The sequence below is a fragment of the Heterocephalus glaber genome, unplaced genomic scaffold, assembly GCF_053883595.1.
Source record: "Heterocephalus glaber isolate CG9 unplaced genomic scaffold, H.glaber_assembly_v1.0 deba00001429, whole genome shotgun sequence".
Lineage (NCBI taxonomy): Eukaryota > Metazoa > Chordata > Mammalia > Rodentia > Bathyergidae > Heterocephalus > Heterocephalus glaber.
The window spans coordinates 24829755-24855242 of NW_028258294.1; the positions used below are offsets into that span (position 1 = coordinate 24829755).

General features: G+C 38.3%; 1 long non-coding RNA gene across 1 annotated transcript in view; it reads left to right on the forward strand.

The window, feature by feature from the left end:
* The window catches only part of LOC110344325 (uncharacterized), a 377838-nt gene that overhangs the window by 42598 nt on the left and 309752 nt on the right, over positions 1-25488 (forward strand). The gene's annotated exons all lie outside the window — the stretch shown is intronic.

Consider the following 25488-nt stretch of genomic DNA (forward strand, 5'->3'; position numbering starts at 1 on the left):
AGATCTTTAATCCATTTTGATTTTAGTTTAGTGCATGTTGAGAGATATAGGTCTAGTTTTAACCTTTGGCAAGTTGAAGCCCAATTTTTCCAGCACCATTTATTAAAGAGGCTATCTTTCCTCCAGTGAGGGTGTTTGGCTCCTTTATCGAAGATGAGATGGCTGAGTGTGTCTGGCGTTGTTTCTGCATCTTCTAATCTGTTCCACTGGTCCTCAGGTCTGTTTCTTTGCCAGTACCATGCTGTTTTTATCACAGGAGCTTTGTAGTATAGTTTCAGGTTGGGGATTGTGATACCCCCTGCCATGTCTCTGTTACCTAGAATTGCTTTTGCTATTCTGGGTCTCTTCTTGTTCCAAATGAATTTTTGGATTGTTTTCTCAAGGTCTATGAAGTATGCTGCTGGGATCTCAATTGGAATTGCATTAAATCTATATAGCAGTTTTGGAAGTATGGCCATTTTCACTCTATTAATCCTTCCTCCCCAGGAGCAGGGGATGTCTGTCCATTTTCTGATATCACCTTCAATCTCTCTTTTCAGAATGCCATAGTTTTCATAGAAGAGGTCTTTGATTTCTTTCATTAGGATGATTCCTAGGTATTTCAGGTTTTTGGATGCTATTGTGAAAGGAATTATTTGCCCTATTTCTCTCTCAGTGAGTCTGTCATTGGTGTAGAGGAAAGGTATTGATCTTTGTGTGTTGACCTTGTAACCAGCTACTTGACTGAATTTGTTTATTAAGTCTAGAAGACTTTTGGTGGAGTTCTTGGGGTCTTCTATACAGAGTATCATGTCATCTGCAAATAATGACAATTTGACTTCTTCATTTCCTACCTTTATTTCTTTTATTTCTTTCTCTTGTCTAATTGCTGTGGCTAATGTGTCCAGAACTATATTAAACAAGAGTGATGATAGTGGACATCCTTGTCTTGTTCCTGATTTTAGTGTGAAGGATTTCAGTTTTTGACCATTTAGTATGATATTGGCTGTTGGTTTTTCATAGATGGATTCCATCAGTTTGAGGTAGGGACCATCTACTCCAATTTTTTGTAGGGTTTCTATCATAAATGCATGTTGGATTTTGTCAAATGCTTTTTCTGCATCTGTGGAGATAATCATATGGTTTTTGTCCTTGGCTCTATTGATATAGGGTATTACATTGATTGATTTGTGTACATTGAACCATCCCTGCATCCCTAGGGTGAATCCCACTTGATCAGAGTGTATGATCTTCTTGATGATCTTCTGCATTCTATTTGTCATTATCTTATTAAGGATTTTTGCATCTATGTTCATTAGTGAGATTGGCCTATAGTTCTCCTTTTTGGTTGGGTCTTTCTCTGCTTTGGGGATCAAGGTGATGCTTCCTTCCAGGAATGAATGTGGGCATATTGCTTCCCTTTCAATTTCATTGAAGAGTTTAAACAGTAGTGGCAGCAGTTCCTCTCTAAATGTCTTGTAGAATTCAGCAGTGAAGGCATCAAGGCCCGGGCATTTCTTAGTTGATAAGTTTTTAATTATATTTTCAATTTCATTGGTTGATATTGGGTTGTTCAGAATTTTTAGGTCTTCTTCCTTCAACTTTGGTAGTTCATATGTATCTAGGAATCTGTCCATTTCTTCTGTGTTGTCCATCTTATTGGCGTATAGGTTCTGGAAGTAGGTATTGATGATCCTCTGGATTTCTGCTGGGTCTGTTGTCATTTCACCCTTTTCATTCCTAATTGCATGAATTTGGGCCTTTTCTTTCCTTTTTCCGACAAGGTTGGCTAAAGGTTTGCCAATTTTGTTGATTTTTTTGAAGAACCAACTCTTGGCTTCATTGATTTTTTGTATTGTTCTCTTAGTCTCCATTGCATTGATTTCTCCTCTGATCTTTATAATTTCCTCCCTTGTATGAGCTCTGGGGTTGTCCTGCTCTTCTTTTTCTAGAGTCTTGAGGTTCAGCATCAGGTTGTTTAATTGGGCTCATTCTGTTTTCCTAGTATGCATATTCACTGCTATGAATTTCCCTTGTAAGACTGCTTTCATTGTATCCCATAGATTCCGATATGTTGTATTGTCATTGTCATTTAATTGAAGGAACTGTCTGATTTCTTCTTTATTTTCCTCTGTGACCCATTGGTTATTCAGAAGTGTGTTGTTCAATTTCCACGTGTTTATGAAATTTTTTGAGTTTCTTTTGCTATGGATCTCCAATTTCATCGCACTATGGTCTGATAATGTACAGGGGATAACTTCAATTCCTTTGCACTTACTTAAACATGTTCTATGTGTGAGTATGTGGTCTAGTTTGGAGAATGACCCATGTGAAGCTGAGAAGAATGTGTATTCTGATTTTGTGGTGTGGAAGACTCTGTAAACATCTGTTAAGTTCATTTGTTCAGGAGTTCGATTGAGTTCTAGTATTTCATTACTTATTTTTAGTAGTTGATCTATCTATTTGTGACAGTGGGGTATTGAGGTCCCCCACTACAATTGTATTAGTGCATATATGACTTTTCATGTCGGTTAGTGTTTGTTTTATATCATTGGGCACACTAGTGTTTGGTGCATAGATTTATGATTGTCATCTCTTCCTCTTGAATTGTTCCCTTTACAAGGATGTAGTGTCCTTCTTTGTCTCTCTTAATCAGTGTGGATTTGAAATCCACTTAGTCTTCAAAGAAGATAGCTACTCCTGCTTTTTTTGTGGCTCCCATCACATGGGGTATTGTTTTCAACCCTTTAACTTTCAGTCCATGAGTTTCTTTTTTAATTAAATGTGTTTCTTGTATGCAACATATTGTTGGATCTTGCTTCTTGACCTATTCCGCCAGTCTATTTCTTTTGATTGGTGAGTTGAGACCATTATGATTGATGGCTATAACTGATATGTATTGACTTATCATTGTCATGACTTTTTCTTTTTGTTTGATCCTCCCCCTTTGCTTTTGATTTCTTGTCATGCCCGGTGGATTCATTCTGTTGGGCTTCCTGGGGTTGTGATCCTCATTGTCTTTTCCTAGGATATTGTCTAAAATTTTTTGGAGTGCTGGTTTGATATTGATGAAGTTCCTAAGGTGCTCTTTGTCATGAAAGTATCTCATTTTTCCATCCATTTTGAAAGATAGTTTTTCAGGGTACATCAGTCTGTGTTGGAGGCTGTTTTTTTTTAGGGCTTGGAATATGTCACTCCAAGCTCTTCTTGCCTTGATGGTTTGTGTTGAGAAGTGTGCTGTGATTCTGATGGGCTTTCCTTTGTATGTGATTTGTTTCTTTTCTATGACTGCTTGGAGAACTTTGTTCTTCTGTTGAGTTTCTGGAATCTTAACAATTATATGCCTATGTGTAGATTTTTTTTTTTGATCAAGGCTATTTGGAGTCCTATATGCCTCACTTATCTGTATGTCAATCTCTTTTCCCCTGCTTGGGAAGTTTTCTGCCATTATTTCTGTGAAGAGATCTTTTATGTTATGTGCACTCTCTCCTGTTTCTTCATTGAGTCCAATCAGTCTTATGTTATTCTTGTTTGCATCATCTAGCAGCTGCTAGATTGATTTCTCATGTTCTCTTATAATTTTGAAGGAATTTTTCTTTTCCTGGTCACTAATTGCAATCTTATCTTCTATATCTGAAATTCTGTCCTCACATTGCCTCATTCTGCTGTGTAGACTTTCAATGGAGTTTTTCATGTCCTGGAAATCTATTTGCATCTGTTTTATGGATTCCATTTGTTTCCTATGTTGGGATTTCATCATGTTCCCAAGTTTCTCTCTAGATTTATTATGTTGTCTTGCACTAGGGACACAATTTCTCCTGTTATCTGAGAAATTATTTCTGATTTAATTTTTCCTGATCCCCTTTTGTTGCCAGTTCAGTGGGTCCAGGTGGTTGAGTATCAGAGTATTCCATCTCATTCCCCCTTGGGGTTTCTGTAGGTGATCTGGAAGTCTGATTTTGAGACTTGTTTATGTGTTTGCTCATTTCAACTGGGGTGGGAGCTTTTGGCGCCTGCATGTATTACCTCCTCTGAGCTGGGAGAGGTGGGACAGGGGCCGGGAGCAGCAGTAGGGATGGTGGCCTAAAAGCCGTTTCCTGTGGGCTGGGAGCTGCAGGAAGGATGGTGGCCGGGAAGCCCCTTCCTCTGGTCCAGGAGCAGTGGGATGGCAGCTCAGCAGCCCCTACCTCTGGGCCAGGAGTGGTGGGAAGGATGGTGGCCTGGAAGCCCCTTCCTCTGGGCCAGGAGCAGTGGGACAGAAGTTGGCCCAAAAGCCCTATTGTCTGTGCTGGGAGCAGCGGGAGGGATGGTGTCCAGGAAGCCCCTTCCTCTAGACCAGGAGCAGTGGGACGGTGGCCAGAAGCTCCTACTTGTGGGCTGGGAGCAGTGGGACTCAGTACCATGGTCTGGTGGTTCGGTGTCCTCTGCGTCTTTGTAGTGTGGAACCAGGTGGCTGTACAGAAGAGTGGTGCTGGGGATCCAGTGGATTGTTGCTGGGGCTTGGACTGATTCTTTCCTTCCATTTCTTTCTGTGCCAGTCAGGCCCGGTCTCAGAGGAGGTACCCAGACCATGAGCATGCTCACTTCTAGATTTCCTGTGTCAAATGCCTGTATAGTTTTAAGGAATTCTACCCCTTATCTGATTTTTAAAATAACATTCCCAATGGAAAATATAAGAACAAAAAGCAAAAACCTCACAGGGAATAAAATAAAAACATGTAGTTCTTGTTTCTGTGGAATCCATGTTCTCCCATCTGCATATGTTAGGACAGGCCTGTCTGCCGTTTCCATGTTTGTGGTGAACCCTCTTTGCATACTATGGTCATCCCCATCCATGGGATGATCCATGGGATGAAGCACTGGGAAGAGAGAACATGGGCTGTCTATCCTCCCTTTCTGTGTCACCATCAGCAGCCTTTCCAGAGTTGATTGTGCATTCTGACTTCATCAGCCTTTTCATCTTTCTCTGGATGCTCAGGTTCTAGACAGGATTATCCGGGACAGTTGGCTTTGATCCTTCCCCAGCAGGGTGGTTCACTGGTTTATGTTCACTCAAGGTATAGGAGTTGCCTTGAATAGAAGAAATCAAAGAAGTACACTCTTCAGCTTCCTTAAACAAGTTAATGATCAGGAATTTTTTCAAAAAGTTGTCTAAGAAAAGAAACATCTTTATAATGAAACTAGATTATGAGGAGTCAGAGAGAGAGAGGGATTCATTCTTGATTAAGATTAATCATTTGTCTTGGGGCCATGTCCTCAGCTCAAACATGAGCAAGGTAGGGCTAGTGACCCTCCCAGAGTCAATGGAGGAATTGGGAAAGCAGGCTGAGGTGGTAAAATGTGGGCAGTCTGAGCAATCTCCTTAGGATGGAAATAGAGTTTCTAGTTGTTCTTTTCATCACTTTTCTCAGGATTACTATTTCTTCACTTGTTCCTCTTTGGTTTCCTAGAATGCAACAGAATATTTTGGTCACTGCCTAGAAACCCTGACTTATCAAATTCACACAAAGAGTTGGAAAGACTTGGAATCAAAGATAGAGTTTGTTCAGATACAGCATCTGATCAAAAGCAAGTTTTATGTTCTTACTAGACATTCACTGTAGGCTTGGTTTGAACTCACTGAAAAACTGTGTGATTTTATCTCAGACACTTTTCTCTGTGCTGCTCTTTTTTGTTTTTTCCCCTCTTAATCCTCTTCTCTCTGTCTTAGCCCAGGAAGCAGAACAGTGTTTCACAAACTTTGCAAGGATCCTGTCAAAATGTGGATTCTGACTCAGTGGAGCTGAAGTGGGGTTTGAGAATCCCAGAGGATGTTGATACTACTCCTTGAAGTCCACATGTTGATGGACCTGGGCTCTTTGGGTGCTTTGAGAGGACTGAAGAGGCTGTGGGCTTGGCTGCAGACTAACTCTGTGCATGTCTCTGAGGTTTAGAATTGTCATTGCACTGCTGTGGGCTTGGTGTGATCCAAAGTTGTCAACATTGAAGAACAAAACAGCTATTTTCCCCCACTCTCCTGCTCCAGAGCTCTGATGTGACCAGACTCCAGCCTAGAGCTTTCTATGCCTTTTGCAGGCCCACTGTGCCCATGATGCTGATGTTGTTGTCACTGCTCCTGAGGTCTCTGCTTACCGAGCATTCCCATGGCCATGGGAAGGAGCTGATGTGAGCAGTGCTTTACCTCCTCATTTTCTCTCCCTGTCCTGGTTTCCTGTAATGAGAGAACTGCTTTCTGGTGCATCTAGGGACACAAGGGCAATGTCTACATGACAGTTCCAAAATGTGCTAGAAATTAAAAAAGGGTAGAATCAGGGGAGTTGTGATCATTTACCTGCTCTTGATACTCAGGTTCAATATTGACTGACTTGATTGATTTTCAAGAGTCAAACTGTTTTGATTCATTTCTTGTAATTATTCTTCCAGGTTTATTACTTGATTGTGACTAGAACAGTTTAAGGGTATTACCTAACCGTGGGGCAGGCCTCTGAGATGAGGTTAATTGCTGTGCAAATGTGATTTTAAATGGATGCACATTGAGGCAATACTCTTAAGTGAAATAACTGTATTATTCTTAAGCAATCCAGGCTGTTCCTTTGGGTACCCTGTGTTCTTTGGTGTCTCAAGAGCTAGGACATGGATTTTTTGATTTAGAAAGGTCAGCCCTTAAAATTTACTTGCCCTGGAAAAATTTGCTGTCATGTGGCATGGGGGTGGGGCAAAATAATTTCTGACAAAAACGTTTATGTGAATTGTTTTGATGTGAATTTATGTGAATACTGATCCTGTGTTGGAAATCTGAAAGATTCATGATTCTCTGATGAATCCTGAATATGTTGGCATAGAATGTGGTCTGTGGTAGGATTTTTCGGGGATGGAGAGTTGATGATTGTGCTTATCATCATGGTCTCTGGTGGAGGGTGGGGACCTGCTTAACTCCACAGTGGCCACTAAGAGGAGGTAGGAGCATAGCCCCCTGAGCTTCTGCAAGGAAGGCACCAAGGAGTTGCTGGTTTGAAGTGGTATTAACATTTAACAACTAGAGGCCAGGTGGGTTTTTTACCTTGATAGTCTGCAGTGACGTATGTTTTGCTCTGTGGCTAGGTTTTAAAACTGTGTGTTGGCTTCTAATATCTATTAGGCCTTGACTTGTAAGTGGCTCTATGTGTTTAATGAATGAGCCACATGGGAAAATGATATTGAGTTTCTGCAGGTTATGGCAGCTTTGGATACACACAGGAAGGAAGGTGTCTTTATACGGGAAGGTGGGGATTTCTATACAGATTAGGCTATGAATAAAGCAGTGACTACTTTGGCCTTAGCAGATGCCCACCTGAGTGGTCAGCTGCAGCTCACCTTGAACAACAAGGTTATAGCTTCTCTTAGTATTGCAGGAAAGGCCGAGGGAGAAATTTTGTAATCCAAAGAGAGCCTCTGAGTCCCAAGAAAGACTTACCTTGAAACAGGTGGAGGCCCAGTAACAATTTTTTTGCTACTCTTTCTGTGCTTCTTATCAGAATCTTCAAGACAGCTAAGTTCCATCCTCAACTTACTAGTGTGTGTATCATGTTCTAGCAGTGAATGGCTAATGCCAGGCCTATGCAGTCTGTCATTGAACTGGTTGCCTCATGTTCCATTAACTGCATGGAAGGGTATGCGGAAATGTGGGAGAAGCAGACTGGACAATCTCTAGTATTCTCTGTCTTAAGAGTGAGTCTTCTACCCCTGGATACAAGTAGGGTATATTTTGGGTTTGTTTTGCTTCTGAAGTGACCTAGGAAGTTGAAGTTAGAGAACTGGGCAAGTGAGAGAGAGGAGGAGAGAAATAGGGATTACTATGGAGCTGGCTTCCGCTGTGGGCAACAGGTACCCTCTGGGAATGGAGTAGCCTATACTATTTCTCTGAACCATGGGAAGGTGAACTATTTATCCACTGACTTGTTTTTCAGGGATTGAGGACTAGGGGTTTTCTGAGGTCTTCGAGAGAGTCCTGAAGCAGAGAAGCAATGCAAAGTGCTTGTGGAGGGACCATGGGGACATGAAATGCTCGAACTATCCATCTCCATTTTGCTGAAATAAAATGGGCTGAGTGGGGATGTATCATGAGGCCCCCAGGGATTCGGCTACAGTTTTTTTAGTTATATAAATGATGACTATAACTGGATTTCTGAGACCTATAAATAGTATCAGATTTGGGATAGAAGCCCTTATTATGCAGACTATGCCATCAAACATAGAAAATTACCTTGATGAAATGATTTCAGATCCCAGAGGTTGAAAAAAAGCTGTGGCCTGGAATTCTCAATTTCTAGGAATAAAATTAACTCAGGAAATCAACAAGGAATAAGAATAGTTTGAGAAGTTTATTTCAAATTACTATCAGAACTGGAGCAAGGGAGACAATAAAATTTATGAAAGAAAGTATGATAAAGCTGCAGTAAAAGAGATTTCCTTTGGAGATGTGTTATAACCAAGAGACAAAACTCAAAGATATGAAGTAGAAAATTGGACATTTAAAAGCAGGTATAAAAGGAAAAGTGAGAGATACTTAGATGTAATTGGTCTTAAACAGGGCTTTAGAAAAGAGGGAACTATTTTAGTGTTACTAAGTTGGAGATAGTGAATGGGGTCCAACAAAGGTAAGAGGAGCAATGTCTCAGGGAAAAACTGGAATGACTTCTTAAGGGATGCCAGAAGACTATTGAAAAATACTCTCTTAGAGCTGCAGATACAGACTCCATTGTAAGAGCAATAGAAAACTATTCTTGCAGATTGGTACAGCTATGCCAAGGGATTGTGGAAATTAGAGGAGCAATACTAGGAAGAGAGATGATTTGGAAAGTTCTAACGTAGCATAGACATTAGTGGTACCTTTTGGGAACATATCCAGGAAATAGTTGAGTAACAGAAGTTATAGGAAAATGGAAATATTAAATGGGGGGCAGATAATAGATGAAGTTCAGGCCTGGATTGCACTATGTCCTGAATGGAAGTATCTAACATGGAACCATCTCACTTGGAGGTGGGAAGGTTGGTTTGTCCAGTGGGTGATTGTGATAGGCCCATATTGTTTTGATTTCATATTCTTACTAGAGAAGAGTGTGTAAAATAAAATTTGAGGGAGTATTTTCCAGAATCACATGTGTGAACCAGAAATAAAAGGAAAAGAGAAAAGAAGATGATTAGAATCTAGCAATAGTTTAGCACTGCCTGTCTTCTTAAGAAGTAAGAAATTAGAAGTTTACTGGGAATCTTCTTGAAAGGAAAATGGGAATAACACATGGAAACAGGACAGACATAAAGGTGGTGCTAACTTGGCATTTCCTACTTCTCTATATTCACTGTGTATCCTTACAGGCCTTGCTCTGTGCTTCTAGAGGCCAATCTCCCTTATTCAGGCTGCTTTTCCATCCAGATCTGGTTGAGTGAGGCCAGTGTAGGCTCAGCTGGGATCTGGGAAGCACAGGAGAGAGAGCTACCATCCCTGCCATGCTACATTTGGCAGTGGCTGCATTTCCCTGTTGGGCAGCCATTTCCTATAGCTACAGTCTCTCCCTTTATTCTTTCATCTAGGATCGAGAATACCTTTCCTCCTGGGTGCTTCCCTGTAGGTTACCCTAACCTGCCCACAAATCCTCAAAGATAGTGCTCTGGAGAAAAAGAAAAGAAACTTTTAATTATGCAGAAAAGGAAAGCCAAGAAAGACACTTCCAGTAAGATCTAGGTGGGAACTGATGCCATCACCAATACAGACCTTTAAACTGCAGTGACAGTTATTTCTTCCAAAAAATGTTTCAAATGTGCCTCTTCCGGAGAAAGACAACATACAGAATAGATTTCCTTTGAGATATAATAGTGTCAACATTTTTCTGGCAGTAGAAACTTTCTCCTTATTAAGTTGTGCAGGACATAGATGGGAACCTCCTAACAATCGCAGAGACTGTCCTCTGTCTTGATGAAGTTGAACCAAGAGATTTTTGTGTGTTTCTTTTCCCTCCAGAGCACTGGTCTTTGCTTTGGTCCATGGTAACACTGCATAGCAGATCTAAGGACATAGACATGCAGGGATTGACTACTTTAGGGTCTATATTTTGCAGGGTGATATTTTACTGTGATAATTTTGTATGTAATTATTTTGTTTTTTTGGGACATATTGGGGCTTGAACCCATGACCTTTACAATGAGCTACATCCTCAGCCCTTTGAAAAAATTAAAAAAAATTTTTTTTAGTTAGGGTCTCTTTAAGTCTCTAAGTTGGCTAATCTGGGCTTGAACTTCCAGTTCTCCTGCCTCAGGTTCCCAAAGTTGCTAGGATTACAGGCATATACCATGACACCTAGCTTGATTCTGTAAAAGTGGTTCTCATATTGCTGTTTGGAGAATACAACTAAATTCTGAGCAAAGCACACTTTCAAATGTCTCAGCCCTTAGTTAATAGTATGCACTCAGTCACTGGCAGAGTTGGACCATCATGGACCTCACTCAAAATCTTTTAAACCTTAAGCTATCCCATATTCTGAAGAGAGCAGATATGTTTTTCAGTAGGAGGATCCAAAGAGAGAAAATATATGACCAGTTACTTCTCCCAAACTCCTGTAATGGAATTTTGTTCCTTTACTATGGAGGGTAGGGGTGGGGAGCAATGAGTTGAAGTCAGAAACTAGCCAGGATTGTTAATCTACAAGGGTTATAATTTGGCAATCCTTTAGATCAGTATTTTAAAAATATTTGTTCAATATTTATATAAAGAAATGGGACAAATTTATATTTTGCAAATAGTATTTTTTATTCCACTTCCTTTATGTCCAAAATTGCATGTGCTATGATGACATTATGTTTCTTATTAACTATTTTGATTCTTTAAATGTGGGGCACATGTAAAGCTTATCATACATCCTACATCAAATATAACCTAACGTTTTAACTTATTTGGTTTATGTTTCATTTCTCAGTTTTTATGTCACTTACGATTGGATAGGTTTAGTCAGACTCATAAGAGTAGATATAATTATATAGAAAAAATTGCTGAGCTTTATTCAAAATATTTTAATTTTATGTTTATGCCTTATATACTAGCAAAATATTTCTCATTTCTTGGTTTTGTTATTTTTTCTTCATTTTTCTTTTTGAACCCAGATAACTTCTTCTAACACAGATAACTAAAATGTTTAGAATATAGATGATAGAAAAAGTGCTCAATTGCAGTAAAAACATTATATGATGCCAGTGACTGGCAGCATCAGATTACTGTAATTTAATGAAATAAGTGCATGTATCTTGTGAAAATAGTCACCACAGAGAGGTCAACACCAGTGAGGAGTACATTTGAAAGTTTTCACATACATGTACTGCCCAACTGTGTGACTGGACAGTATCCATTTTGCCTATGAGGTAGTTGTGTGTGGAAATATACGACATCATTTCCTAACATTTTAGTTAGTGTCCCTTGTGGGTGATTACAGTGGGCACCTATGTTTCTGGCTCATTCTTTAATCAAAGGGTAACTGGATACAAAAGAAGAGCCTACTATACAAAATGTCAAAGAAGTGAGGCACAACGTTAGTGGTGTTAAGATTATTCAGTAGAGTGCCAAGTTCTGATGGTGATGGCTGGGACTGGAAGTGTAGGGTCTGAGTCATGTACATGCCTCTTTTGGGTAAACATCCCAATGGCATATCAAATAGACCAATTGGGATAGATTCTGATGACAAGGTGTTTATATTAACATGATCATCTTTTACCTTCACAAATAGTGGTATTAAAATATCTAGGATTCCCAGAGCAAATCAGTGCAGAGTTGAAATAAAATAAAATATTTCCTGAAGCTGAGATATAGTAGTAGGCTTCAGTGAGGTAGTTAAGTGTGTATGGTCTGTTGATATTGTTATATCAATTGGATTATATAAATTTCTTATGGAAAATTTGCATTAATACATAACTAGCTCATTGATAACAAAAATCTCCTTTTATGTCCAGTTTCTCCAGGAAAAGTAGAAATTAACATCTATAAAGATATTTATTAATTTGCATTACTGTAGATTGAACCTAGAGCCTTGACACATGCCAGGCAAGAGCTTGGCCACTGAGCCACATCCTTGGCCCTTTTAAAATTTTATTTTTGAGACAAATTCTTGCTTAATTTTCCAAGGCTGATCCTGTGATCCTACTCCTCAGCCTCAGAGTAGCTGGGATTACAAGCATGAGCCACTGTACCCAGTCAAGATAATTATTAAGTGAAGAAACACTAGATTATTTGGGTCATTAAGAATAAAACCGAATTGACCACCCTAGAACCTCTTAGTCTTTGTAATAAAACCTGTTACTGCTCTTTTATGACATGTCTAACTAGGTGCATAAAGTAGCCAAAAAGCACTTTAGAACCTGTTTGTTCATGTCATAGATCAAGTTCCTATCATTAACTAAGAGGCCTCTTCTCAATATAGACTTTTCTTCCTAATGAAATTTGTATCATTCCACTGTTTAGTGTTACTTTGTACAGCTAAGCTTCTTTTGTCTACTTTGGAAGATCCACAAAAGGCCTAATATTACTACTTTATACTTAGTATTTCTATAAATTAGCAACTTCATTCAGTATAATAATTAAGGATCATGTCTATTTCATATCTACATCTCCAGCATAATTGTTAGCAGAGACTATATATTCAGTTAATTCTTGTTGATTAAAGAACGTATTTCTGGAACTTCTACCCATTAACATATTTCAATGAAACACCTTAAGAAATCTGGAAGATACAGCCATTGAAAACTTATGAGTAGCCATTTTGTTTCAAAATACTGAACAATCCATGCATTAGATCACTAGTATTTTGGTATTCTTTAGAAGGGTTCTAATAGAAATGTATTGTCATTTTTGAATGCAACTGTTGTATAGATAATATAAAACAGTAATTAAATGAGCTGATATTTCACTTTGTTTAGTGAGTTTTTTAGTCATTAAGAATTGACAGCAAAGTGATGAAGCATTTAGATAGATGAAAAGATACTTGACAGATCTTTTCTGGTTTACACTTTGAAAATTTCACAAGTTTAGTAAAGCATAATGATAAATTCTCAGAAAAAGAGCCATGAGCATAAATACTCAAGTTTATTATAATTAGGTTTTTCTTTGTCCTTTAGGTTAGGTAAATTTTTAGTATATGTGCTGCCGAAGTAAGCACAAGGTTAGGTAAATTTCTAAGCATCTGCATTAGGTTTATTATTTTTTTTTCTTGTCATTTCTAATCTTTTGGTTAGCTACTTGAGTTAATATTTCATTTACGATATTATAAGTCAGAATTCTGGAATTTTTGTTTTACTTGTTTTTATAGTTTTAATTTTTCTGCTAAGCATCTCCATCTCTTCATTCATTATTACCATTTTTCCTTTAAGTCCTTGAACATATTTATAACAGCAATTTAAAGATCATTGTCTGAAAATTCCAACATTTGGATCGTCTAAGTCTATTTCCATTGATGCCCCCCTTGATTATAGCCCACATTTCCTGTTTCTTTATATGTCTGGAATTCTTTATTGTATTGTAGATGATACATTATAAAGAGTCAGAGTTATGTTATCTTTCTTTAAGGAGTGTTGGCAGAGATAGATTTTGGTGGATCTCCTTCATCTCTTCAGCCTTGTTTTTTAGCTGTGTTAGAGTAGCACTGCCCAATAAATCTTTCTTGTAATGATGAAAATATTCTATGTATATGGTATTTAATGTGGTTGCCACATATGGCCAGTGAGACTGAAGAAATGAATTTTAAATGTTTTAAAATTTTAATTAATTAAAAAAATGTAAATTCCTACATATGATTAGTGCTACAGTGTTGGCTAGTGTTGGCTAGTGTAGGTCTACAGTAATACTTCCTTTATGGTGTGATACTTACTCCTAGACCTTTCTGGAGTCTTGGTGAGTCTCTCTATGTAACTGGGCTAGAGGTCTAATGTCTTCCATAATTGTGCCACTTCTAGAACCTTTGTTCTATTTTTAACTGTATGGCCACCATTCACTTTTTTGTGAAATTTTGCCCAGAATGTTTATAATGTAGCCCCTGACTTGTAGGGAAGGAACCTCTAGATAGAATTATGCTACTTACCACGAGGGTTTAGAAATTTGTTTTAGTTTTGTGTATTTCATTGTCATTTTAATGCCCTTAAAGAGGACCATAAAATTGTGATCTTTAAGACTCAAAGCAGTTTATTAGAAGTCTGCTGTAATTTTAATTGGCTTACCTTTATATGTTATTTTCTTGTTTTTCTCTGGCTGTTTTTAAAATTCTGATTTTTTTTGTTGGATATCTGATAATTTCATAAAGATGTGCCTTGATAAGCTTCTTTTTTCATCTTAATCATTTCATGTTCTATATGCATCATTTACTTGTACTTTAAAATCTTTTTTTTATATTTGGGAAATTTTCTTCCCTGATTTCTATAAGCATGTTAGTGAATCTATGCTATCTTCTAGTTTTTGTCTAACTCTGATTAGCTCTAGATTGGTCTTCATGTTGTCATCTAGTAGGGCCTGGATAGTCTTCTCTTGTTCTCTTATTCTCTTTTGCTTGTTTGAGCTCTTTATTGTAATTCACTGTTTTGCCCTCAGTATCAGACACTCTGTCTTCACATTGGTCATTTCTGTGATGTATGAATTCTACACAGTTTTTCATTTCAGGCATTTCTGTCTGATATCTTTTTGAGGATTCCATATCCTTATTGAATCTGTCATTCAAATTTTGAACTGTTTCGGTTAGCTTTGGTGAGTAGGAATCAGTCTGTTTCTTTATATTATCTTATTTATTCCTTAAGACAATCTCCAAAAAAGTTCTGATTTAACATTTTACACCTGCGACAACCTTCAGGAGACTAAAGTACTTACTCAGGATTTCTGGAAAAGGAAGTCTTAAAACAGGGCTGTTGTTCAGCAAATACACACTAATGAGGCTGCAATTTTAATTAAAACATTAACATAATTCCAAACCTTTAGTAAATAGTCATTGCCTGGAGCCCTCTCAAGCACCCCTATTCCTCTTCTTTTGTCTCCCCCCAATCTTCTCGGGAAATCCTCATGATTTAACAGCTGACTGGCTAGCACCCAGCACTGCAGGGAGTTGCCAGCACCCTTCTCAAGACTATAACCACTCTAACTGTGCAATGCCTCTGCCAACTCTAGCCAACTCCTTGACAGAGGAGAAATTCAGGTTCAGAGAGAGTAAGGGAGCTGTTCAGAGTATTGACTGGGATGCAAATCCAGGTCTTTTGATTGTAAGTAGAGTTTTGTTGGTTTGGTTGTTTCACAAGGCTATCCTATCTTTCAGTGAATGAATTTGAAAATAGTGGGTGTCTTAATTACTTTTCTCAATGCTGACACATAATACTCAATACCAACAAGTTAAGGGAGGAAAGGTTAATTTAGCTCACGGTTTGTAGAGATTTCAATCCATAATCGGCTGGCTCCAAGGCAGGGTGACATGGCATACAAGCATCACAGAGGAGAAACAGTTCATGGCAGGCAGAAGGTTGCAAAGCAAGCAAGGAAGGGGAAAGACAAGCCTCTTTCTGTCCTTTATATTGTATCTAGGCTACCAGGATTAGGATGGTGCCAAACCACTCAGTGGACAGATTTAGTAATCATCCACCTTTAATTCTGGCACCCTTAATCCTAGCATTGCACCACGAATCAATCACACACTCTACATTCAGCCACCTCTGGAAAAGCCCCACTGCATGGGGGCTTGTGGGGGGCATTCTAGACACACACTATAACAGTGGATTTGTACATTTTCTGTCTAACCAAAGTTATAAACATTAGTTTATTTCTCAACAGACAATTTAATATATACTCTCAGCTTTAGTGGTTAAAACCATAATGCTTTTAGCTGATAGAAGCATATAAAGGAAGAGTTAGCTCCAGACAGTTTGGTTCTGATACCCTTGGAATGTGTGGGGCAAATGTTAAGGTTGAAAATAGCACAAACATTCTAAGGAGTAGTGTACTTCTGCTTTCATGCATATATCATTTTTTTGCATAAATTCTTTTATTGGTACATTTTAGCTATACAGTACATTTACATTTATCATTGGGTGGTTGTACCTGCACATGATGTATCTTGGTTCTTATTTTTTCCCCATTATCTGTGCGCCCTTCCCCCACTCAACCCTTCCTTATTTACAAAGACTTTGTTCCATTTTTTCCTTTTCTCATAATTTTTCCCTTCCCTTCTTACCTTTCCCCTTCCCCTCCAACTTCCCCTACCCCTTTGGACCTTTTCTTCCTATTTCAAATGATCAATTATTTCTCGTAATCCTATTAATTCTTATTTACACTTTCATTTTCTCACAATAGAGAAACTATTCGGTATTTATACATGGGTGTCCTATTTATTTCACTTAAGAGTATGTCATCAATATGTATCCATTTAGCTATAAATGTCTCTAGTTTCTCATTCTTTATGGCTCAGTAGTACTCCATTTTATAAAAAAAAAAAAACACATTTTCTTTATCCAGTTTCCTGTTGATGGGCACTTGGGGTGTTTCCAAGCTTTACTTATTACAAACTGTGCCACTATAAACATGGATGTACATATATTGCTGTGGTATGATTCTTTTAATTCTTTTGGGAGATACCCAGCAGGGGAATAGCTGGGTCAAATAGAACCTCTAGTCCTAGTTCTCTGAGGTATCTCCATACTGATTTCCACAGTGGTTGCACCAGTTTGGACTCCCACCAACAATGAAGAAGGGTTCCTTTCTCCCCACACCCCTGCCAGCATTTGTTATTGATTTACTGATAGCAGCCATTCTTTCTGGGGTGAGGTGGAATCTCAGTGTTGTTTTCATCTGCATCTCTCCAATGACCAGTGATGTTGAACATTTTTTCATATGTTTATTGGCTATTTCTACCAGAAATGTCTGTTTATTTCAGATGCCCATTTTTGAATTGGGTTTTTGAATTTGGGGGATTTGATTTTTTTCAGTTCTTTATATATTCTAGATAGTAGTCCTTTGTCTGAGGTACAGCGGCTAAAATTTTTTTCCCACATTGTAGGTTGTCTGTTAGCTCTGTTGGTGGTTTCTCTTGCATTGCAGAAGCTTTTTAATAAGATGAGTTCCCAGTTGTTGATTCTTTGTGCTAGTTCCTGTGCTGCTGAGGGTTTGTTCATAAAGTCTTATCCTATGCCAATATCTTCAAGAGTTCTAACTAATTTATCTTCCAGCAACTTTAGTGTTTCTGTTTTAATATTTGGATCTTTAATCCAGTTTGATCTTAGTTTAGTGCATGGTGATAGATATGGGTCTAGTTTTAATCTTTGGAGGGTTGAAATCCAGTTTTTCCAACACCATTTATTAAATAGGCTATCTTTCCTCCAATGAGGGTGGTTGGCTCCTTTGTCAAAGATGAGCTGGCTGAGTATGTCTGGAGTTGTTTCTTCATCTTCTAATCTATTCCACATATCTGTAGGTCTGATTCTTTGCCAGTACTATGCTGTTTTTATCACAGTAGCTTTGTAGTATAGTTTCAAGTTGGAGATTGTGATAACCCCTGCCATGTCTCTGTTGCCTAGAATTGCTTTTGCTATTCTAGGTCTCTTCTGTTTCCAAATGAATTTTTGGATTATTTTCTCTAGTTCTGTGAAATATATTGTTGGAATTTCAATTGGCATTGCATTAAATCTATACAACAGTTTTGGAAATATGGCCATTTTCATTATATTGGTTCTTCCTACCCAGGAGCAAGGGATGTCTTTCCATTTTCTTACATCCTCTTTGATCTCTTTTTTCAGAGTGCTGTAGTTTTCAATGTAGAGGTCTTTTGCATCCTTTGTTAGATTGATTCCTAGATATTTCACTTTTTTGGATGCTATTGTAAAAGGAATTGGTTCTCTAATTTCTCTCTCAGTGAGTCTGTTATTTGTGTACAAGAAGGCTATTTTTTTTGAGTGTTGACCTTATATCCAGCTACTCTACTGAAGCTGTCAATTAAGTCTAGAAGTCTTTTGGCAGAGTATTTTGGTTCTTCTATGTAAATATCATATCATCAGCAAATAATGACAGTTTAACTTCTTCCTTTCCTATCTTTATTCCTTTTATTTCTTTCTCTTTTCTAATTGCTGTGGCTAATGTTTCCAAAACTATATTGAATAGGAGTGGTGACAGTGGGCATCCTTGTTTTGTTCCTGATTTTAGCATGAACATTTTCAGTTTTTGACCATTTAATATGTGGTTGGCTGTTGGTTTTTCATAGATAGCCTTAATCGGGTTGAGATAAAGAACTTCTACTCCAATTTTCCATAGAGTTTTTATCAATGGGTGTTGGATTCTGTCGAATACTTTTTCTGCATCTATTGAGATGATCATATGATTTTTGTCCTTGGCTCTACTGATATAGTGTATTACATTGATTGATTTGCATATGTTGACCCATCCCTGCATCCCTGGGATGAATCCCACTTGGTCAGGGTGTATGATATTCATGATCTTCTGCATTCTATTTGCCATTATCTTATCAAGGATTTTTGGATCACTTTTTGTAGGGTTTTTATCATGAATGGGTGTTGGATTTTGTCAAATGCCTTTTCTGCATCTATTAAGATGATCATAGGGTTGTTGTCCTTGACTGTATTAATATAGTGTATCACATTTATTGATTTACAAATGTTGAACCATCCTTGCATCCCTGGGATAAATCCAACTTGCTCAGGTTGTCTGATCTTCTTGATGACACTCTGTATGCTGTTTGCCAGTATCTTGCTGAGAATTTTTGCATCTATGTTCATTAGGGAGATTGGCCTGTAGTTCTCTTTTTCAGTTGGGTCTTTCGCTGGTTTTGGAATCAAAGTAACACTTGCTTCCAGGAATGAATTTGGAAGCTTTGCTTCCCTTTCAATTTCATTGATGACTTTAAAGAGTAATGGTGATATTTCTTCTTTAAATGTCCTGTAGAATTCAGCAGTGAAGCCATCAGGACTTGGGCTTTTCTTTGTTGGTAAATTTTTTATTACATTTTCAATTTCGCTGATTGTAATTGGAGTGTTTAGAATTTCAATATCTTCTTCATTTTACTTTGCCAATTTGTATGTGTCTAGGAATCTGTCCATTTCTTTTGTGTTTTCCTTTTTATTAGAGTACAGGTCCTTGAAGTAGGTGCTGATTATCCTCTGGATTTCTGCTGGATCTGTTGTGACTTCACCTTTTTTGTTCTTAAATGCATGGATTTGAGATTTTTCTTTCCTTTTTTGGATAATGTTGGCTAATGATTTACTGATTTTACTTATTCTTTTAAAAAACCAACTCTTTGATTCATTTTTTTTTGTATCATTCTCTTAGTCTCCATTGCATTGATTTCTGCTCTGATCCTTATAATTTCCTCTCTTGTATGAGCTTTGGGTTTATCATACTATTCCTTTTCTAGGAGCTTGAGGTTCAGCATTAGATTGTTTATTTCAGCTCTCTCTGTTTTTCTAGTGTGAGTATTCATTGTTATGAATTGCCCTTGTATAACTGCTTTCATTGTGTCCCATAAATTCCTGTATGTTGCACTGGCATTATCATTTACTTGTAGAAACTGTATAATTTCTTCTTTAATTTTCTCTGTGACCCATTGCTTGTTCAGGAGAGTGTTATTCAATTTCCACGTGTTTATGGGGGTTTTGCAGTTTCTTATGCTATTGAAATCCAATTTTATTGCACTATGATCTGATAATATATGGGGAGTATTTTCAATTTTTTTTGCATTTACTTAGACATGTCCTATGAGCTAGGATGTGATCTATTTTGGAGAATGACCCATGTGCAGCTGAAAAGAATGTACATTCTGATTTTGTAGGGTGGAACACTCTGTAAACATCTATTAAGTCCATTTTGTTCAGTAGCTTGGTTCAGTTCTAAAATTTTATTGTTGACTTTCTGTCTAGATGATCTGTCTATTTGTGATAGTATGGTATTGTGTCCCCCACTGCAATTGTATTAGTGCTTATTTGGTTTTTCATGTCCATTAGTATTTGTTTTGCATAGTTGGGGCCATTTGTATTTGCAGCATATATATTTATGATTGTCATCTCTTCCTCTTGGATTGTTCCCTTCACAAGGATGTAGTGACCATCTTTGTCTCTCTTAATTAGTTTTGGTTTGAAATCTATTTCATCTGAAAATAAGATTGCTACCCTTGCTTTTTTCTTGGTTCCTGTCACGTGGAGAACTGTTTTCTATCCCTTTACTTTCAGTCTATGAATTTCTTTTTGAGTTAGGTGTGTTTCTTGTATACAGAATATTGTTGGATTTTGCTTCTTAATCCATTCTGCCAGTCTATTTCTTTTGATTGGTAAATTGAGGCCATTAACATTGATGGTTATAATAGATATTGACTCCTCCTTGTCATGATGTTTTACTATTTTTGGCTTTTTTATTTTTTATTTTTCACTCTTCCCTTTAGTTTCTTGCCTTGCTGGTGGCTTCCTTCTGTTGGACCTCACAGAGTTATGACCTTCATAGTCTTTTTCTATCCTTAATCTAGGATATTGTTTAGAATTATCTGGAGTGCTGGTTTAGTGTTCATGAAATTTCTGAAGTGTTCTTTTTTGTGGAAGTATCTCATTTCTCCATCAATTTTGAAAGATAATTTTGCAGGTTACAACAGTCTAGGTTGGAAGTTATTTTCTTTTAGGGCTTGAAATACTTGACTCCAGTGTCTCTTTGACTTGAGGTTTTGTGTTGAGAAGTCTTCTGTGATTCTGATGGGCTTTCCTTTATATGTGATTTGTTTCTTTTCTCTAATTGCTTGTAGTATTTTGTTCTTCTGTTGGGTTTCTGGGATCTTGACTATTATATATCTAGGTGTAGCTTTGTTTTATCATGGCTAGTTGGAGTTCTATATGCCTCACTTATCTGTATGTCCAATTATCTACCTCTGTTTGAGAAGTTTCTTTAATTTCCTCTGTGACCCATTTGTGATTCAGAAGTGTGTTTTTCAATTTCCATGTGTTTATGAAGTTTATGCAGTTTCTTTTGCTATTGATCTCCAATTTCATTGCACTATGGTCTGATAATATACAGGGGATAATTCCAATTCCTTTGCACTTATCTAAATATATTCTATGAGCGAGTTTGTGGTCTATTTTGGAGAATGACCCATGTGCAGCTGAAAAGAATGTGTATTCTGATTTTGTGGGGTAAAACACTCTGTAAACATCTGTTAAGTTCATTTGTTCAGGAGTTCGATTGAGTTGTATTTTGTTGCTTTTTTTTGTCTTAGTGGATCTATCTATTTGTGACAATGGGGTATTGAGGTTCACCACTACTATTGTATTAGTGCTTGTATGGTTTTTCATGCCTGTTAGCATTTGTTTTATATAGTTGGGTGCACTAGTGTTTGGTGCATAGGTATTTATGATTGTCATCTCTTTCTCTTGGATTCTTCCCTTTACAAGGATATAGTGTCCTTCTTTGTCTCTCTTAATCAGTGTGGATTTGAAATCCACTTGGTCTTCAAAGAAGATAGCTACTCCTGCTTTTTTTTGTGGTTCCCATCACATGGGGTATTGTTTTCAACCCTTTAACTTTCAGTCCATGAGTTTCTTTTTTAATTAAATGTGTTTCTTGTATGCAACATATTGTTGGATCTTGCTTCTTGACCTATTCCGCCAGTCTATTTCTTTTGATTGGTGAGTTGAGACCATTATCATTGATGGTTATAACTGATACGTATTGACTTATCATTGTCATGACTTTTTCTTTTTGTTTGATCCTCCCCCTTTGCTTTTGATTTCTTGTCACGCCCGGTGGATTCATTCTGTTGGGCTTCCTGGGGTTGTGATCCTCATTGTCTTTTCCTAGGATATTGTCTAAAATTTTTTGGAGTGCTGGTTTGATATTGATGAAGTTCCTAAGGTGCTCTTTGTCATGAAAGTATCTTATTTCACCATCAATTTTGAAAGATAGTTTTTTAGGGTAAATCAATGTGGATTGGAGTTTGTTTTCCTTTAATGCTTGAAACACATCATTCCAAGCTCTTCATGCCTTTAGGGTTTGCATTGAGAAGTCTGCTGTGATTCTGATGGGCTTTCCTTTGTATGTGATTTGTTTCTTTTCAAAAGCTAACTGCTTGTACCATTTGTTCTTCCATTGGGTTTCTGGAATCTTATCAATTATATGCCTATGTGTAGATTTTTTTTGATTGGGGTAGTTGGAGTTCTATATGCCTCGCTTATCTATATGCCAAATTCTTTTCCCCTGCTTGGGAAGTTTTCTGCCATCACTTCTGTGAACAGGTTTTTTATGTCATTTGCACTCTCTTCTGTAACGTCATTGAGTTCAGTCAGTCTTATGTTATTTTTCTTTGCATCATCTAGCAGTTGCTCAATTGATTTCTTGTGGTCCCTTACAATTTTAAAGAATTTTTTCTTTTCCTGGTCACTAATTGCAATCTTATCTTCTATATCAGAAATTCCATGTTCACTTTGAATCATTCTGCTGTATAGACTTTCAATGGAGTTTTTAGTCTCCTGGAAATCTGTTTGCATCTGTTTTATGGATTCAATTTGTTTCCTATGTTGGCATTCCATCATGTTCCTCAGCTCCTCTATTTTTTTATCTGTATCCTCTCCAGATTTATTAATTATGTCTTGCACTATGGGCACAAACTTTGCTGTTATGTGAGAATACATTTCTGATTTCATTTTTTCCAGATCCTCTTTCATTGCTAGTTCAGGGAGTCTAGGTGGTTGAGTACCAGAGTGTTCCATCTCGTTTCCCTTTGGGGTTGCTGTAGGTGATCTGGAAGTCTGGTTCTGAGGCTTGTTTATGTGTCTTCTCTTTTCCACGTTGGGGGGGGGGCTATTCCTGGAGCCTGTGTGGCTCACCTCCTCTGTGCTGGGAGCTGTGGCACACCCACCCAGAAGCCTCCTCCAGGCTGGGAGTTGTGGCACACCTACTCGGAAGCCTTGTCTATGCTGGGAGCCATGGCACACATATCCAGAAGCCTCTTCCTGGCTGGGAGCTGTGGCATGCTGACCTGGAACTATCCTCTGGGTTGGGAACTGTGGCACTCTGACCTGGAGGCCTCCTCTGTGCTGGGAGCTGTGGCATGCCTACCCAGAAGGCTCCTACATCGTGGCAGCCATGGCACACCTACCTGGAAGCCTCTTCTATGCTGGGAACTGCAGCACACCTACCCAGAATCCTCCTCCTGGCCGGGAGCTGTGGCATGCTGACCTGGAAGTCTCCTCTGGGCTGGGAGCTGTGGCACACTGACTCAGAGGCCTCCTCTGTGCTGTGAGCCATGGCACACCTACCTGGAAGCCTCTTCCAGGCTGGGAGCAGTGGTATGCCTACCCGGAAGCCTTGTCCATGCTGGGAGCTGTGGCATGCCTACCCAGAAGCCTCCTCCTGGCTGAGAGCTGTGGGACTCCGACCTGGAGGCCTCCTTTGTGCTGGGAGCTGTGGCACGCCCACCTGGAGGCCTCCTCTGTGCTGTGTGTGAACAGTTTTTTTATGTCAATTGTACTTTTTCCTGTTTTGTCATGTACTCCTATCAGCCTTATGTTATTCTTCTTTGCATCATCTAGCACCTGCTGGATTGATTTCTCGTGGTCCCTCTTATTTTCAAGAAATCTCTGTTTGCATGGTCGCTAACCATAATCCTATCTTCTATATCTGATACTCTATCTTCACATTCTCTGAATGCTCTCAATGGAGTTTTTTTATCTCCTGGATATCTGTTTGAATGTGTTTCATGGATTCCATTTCTTTCCTTTGTTGGGCAATCATAGTTTCCATTTCTTTCTTATGCTGGGCATTCATGGCTTCCAGCATGGTTCTGAGCTCATCTATTTTTTTTATCTGTTTCTGTTCTAGAGCCTCTAATCATGTCTTTCACTCTGATCACCATCTCTGTAGTTGTCTGGCAAATTATTTCTGTTTTGAATTTTTCTAGAGCCTCATTCATCTGTTTTGTTACTTCTTGGGCTATCAGTTCGGGGTGTCCAGGTGTTTGATTATCATATTTTCCCACCTCATTTCCCCCAGGATTTGCCTTTGATGGGGTGGAAGCCTGAGTTTGTGCCTTGCTTAAATGTCTTCTCATTTTTGTTTTTGGTATTCTCCTTGGTTTAATTCCTGGGTTGATACTTACAATAAGCAATTTTGAAGTATCTTTGTTGCTTGTGTTTAGAACCCTTGTTGAATGATTGCATTTCAGAGATGTCTTCGAAATATAGCTGGTCTTTAAATTTTCTGTCTCTAATGACTCTGAGGCTATCTCATTTTCATTATCCCAGGAAGGCAATCACAGCATCTTAACCCAAATGATACAATTGGCAACACCATAGCATCCAGCACATCTTAGAAAATGACAATTTGTGGTAGTTATTAATCTGTTACCTTTAACTGTGTGAATTATATCAAAACTGAGGACCAGCCCAAATATTTTTACAGTGAATAAACTCTTCAATATAATAATTTTATGTTTCGGGATGAGGAGTTAGAAGGAGTTGGGAAGGGAGGGATAGATAGGTAGAAGTATAGCAAAAGGTTAGCAGTGAGGCCAGAAGACACAGGAAGATCATGCAAACTCTAAGAAACTGTTGAAGACAAGAGGAAAAGGCAGAATGAAAGAACAAAGACAAGAACAGAACAACCTAGCAGCAATAGGGAGGCTAGATACTGTATTTACTTTCCTTTAAAACTAATGATAATCGAGAGAGGGAAAAAGAGAAGAAAAGAAAAATAAAGAAGAAATCCAAGTTAGGTTCAGAAAGGAATTAAAAGGGAGATAAACAATGTGGGATGGTGAGAGAATGAGTCAGAGAGAGAAAGAGAAAGAAAAGAGAAAAGAAAGAAAAAAGAAGAGAAAAATAAAAATTTGAAAAGAGTAGAAAAAAATAAAACTTAAGCATTAAAAATAAGAGAAAAAAATTTTTACAAATAATAAAAAATAATGAAGGGCTTCTTTCAGGGTGTGTCTCTACTGTCACAGTAGACAATGTGGGCAGCTGTGTGCAGATATAAGTCAGTGAATCTCAGCAAGGCAGTAGCCGACCTGTGAGATTCAGGCAGATTTCTGGCTGCTAGTCCCAAGTTGAGCTCCCTGTCCTCCTGCAGGGTTGAACTCTGCAAAGCTCTACTTCAGGTTCCAGTTGCCTTTCCCCTGAAGATAGTGCAGCTTCTGACAGGAGATGATGATCCCTCCAACTTACCAAGCATGGTGGTCTGGTTTGCCTTTATTGTAGAGATTCTTTTCACTTTTCCAGTGGGCTTCAGTTTTCATTGAGGAGCCTGAGAGAGGACCTCTTTCTGTTGCTCACTTTTGCTCTATCTTGTGGAGCTCAGGACAATGGCCTTTATGACTGCCTGTGCTTCTGTAGTGTAAAATCAGGTTGCAGTACAGCCAGGCCAGACCTGGGTTGGGGGTGGGGGGCAGCTAAGCTGGTCACTTTGTTCGGAGCATGGGAATGGAGTGGAATCTTGGAGCTACACCGAGGTCCTCACTGTGTGCCTTCTCTCATGCATATATCATTGATCCT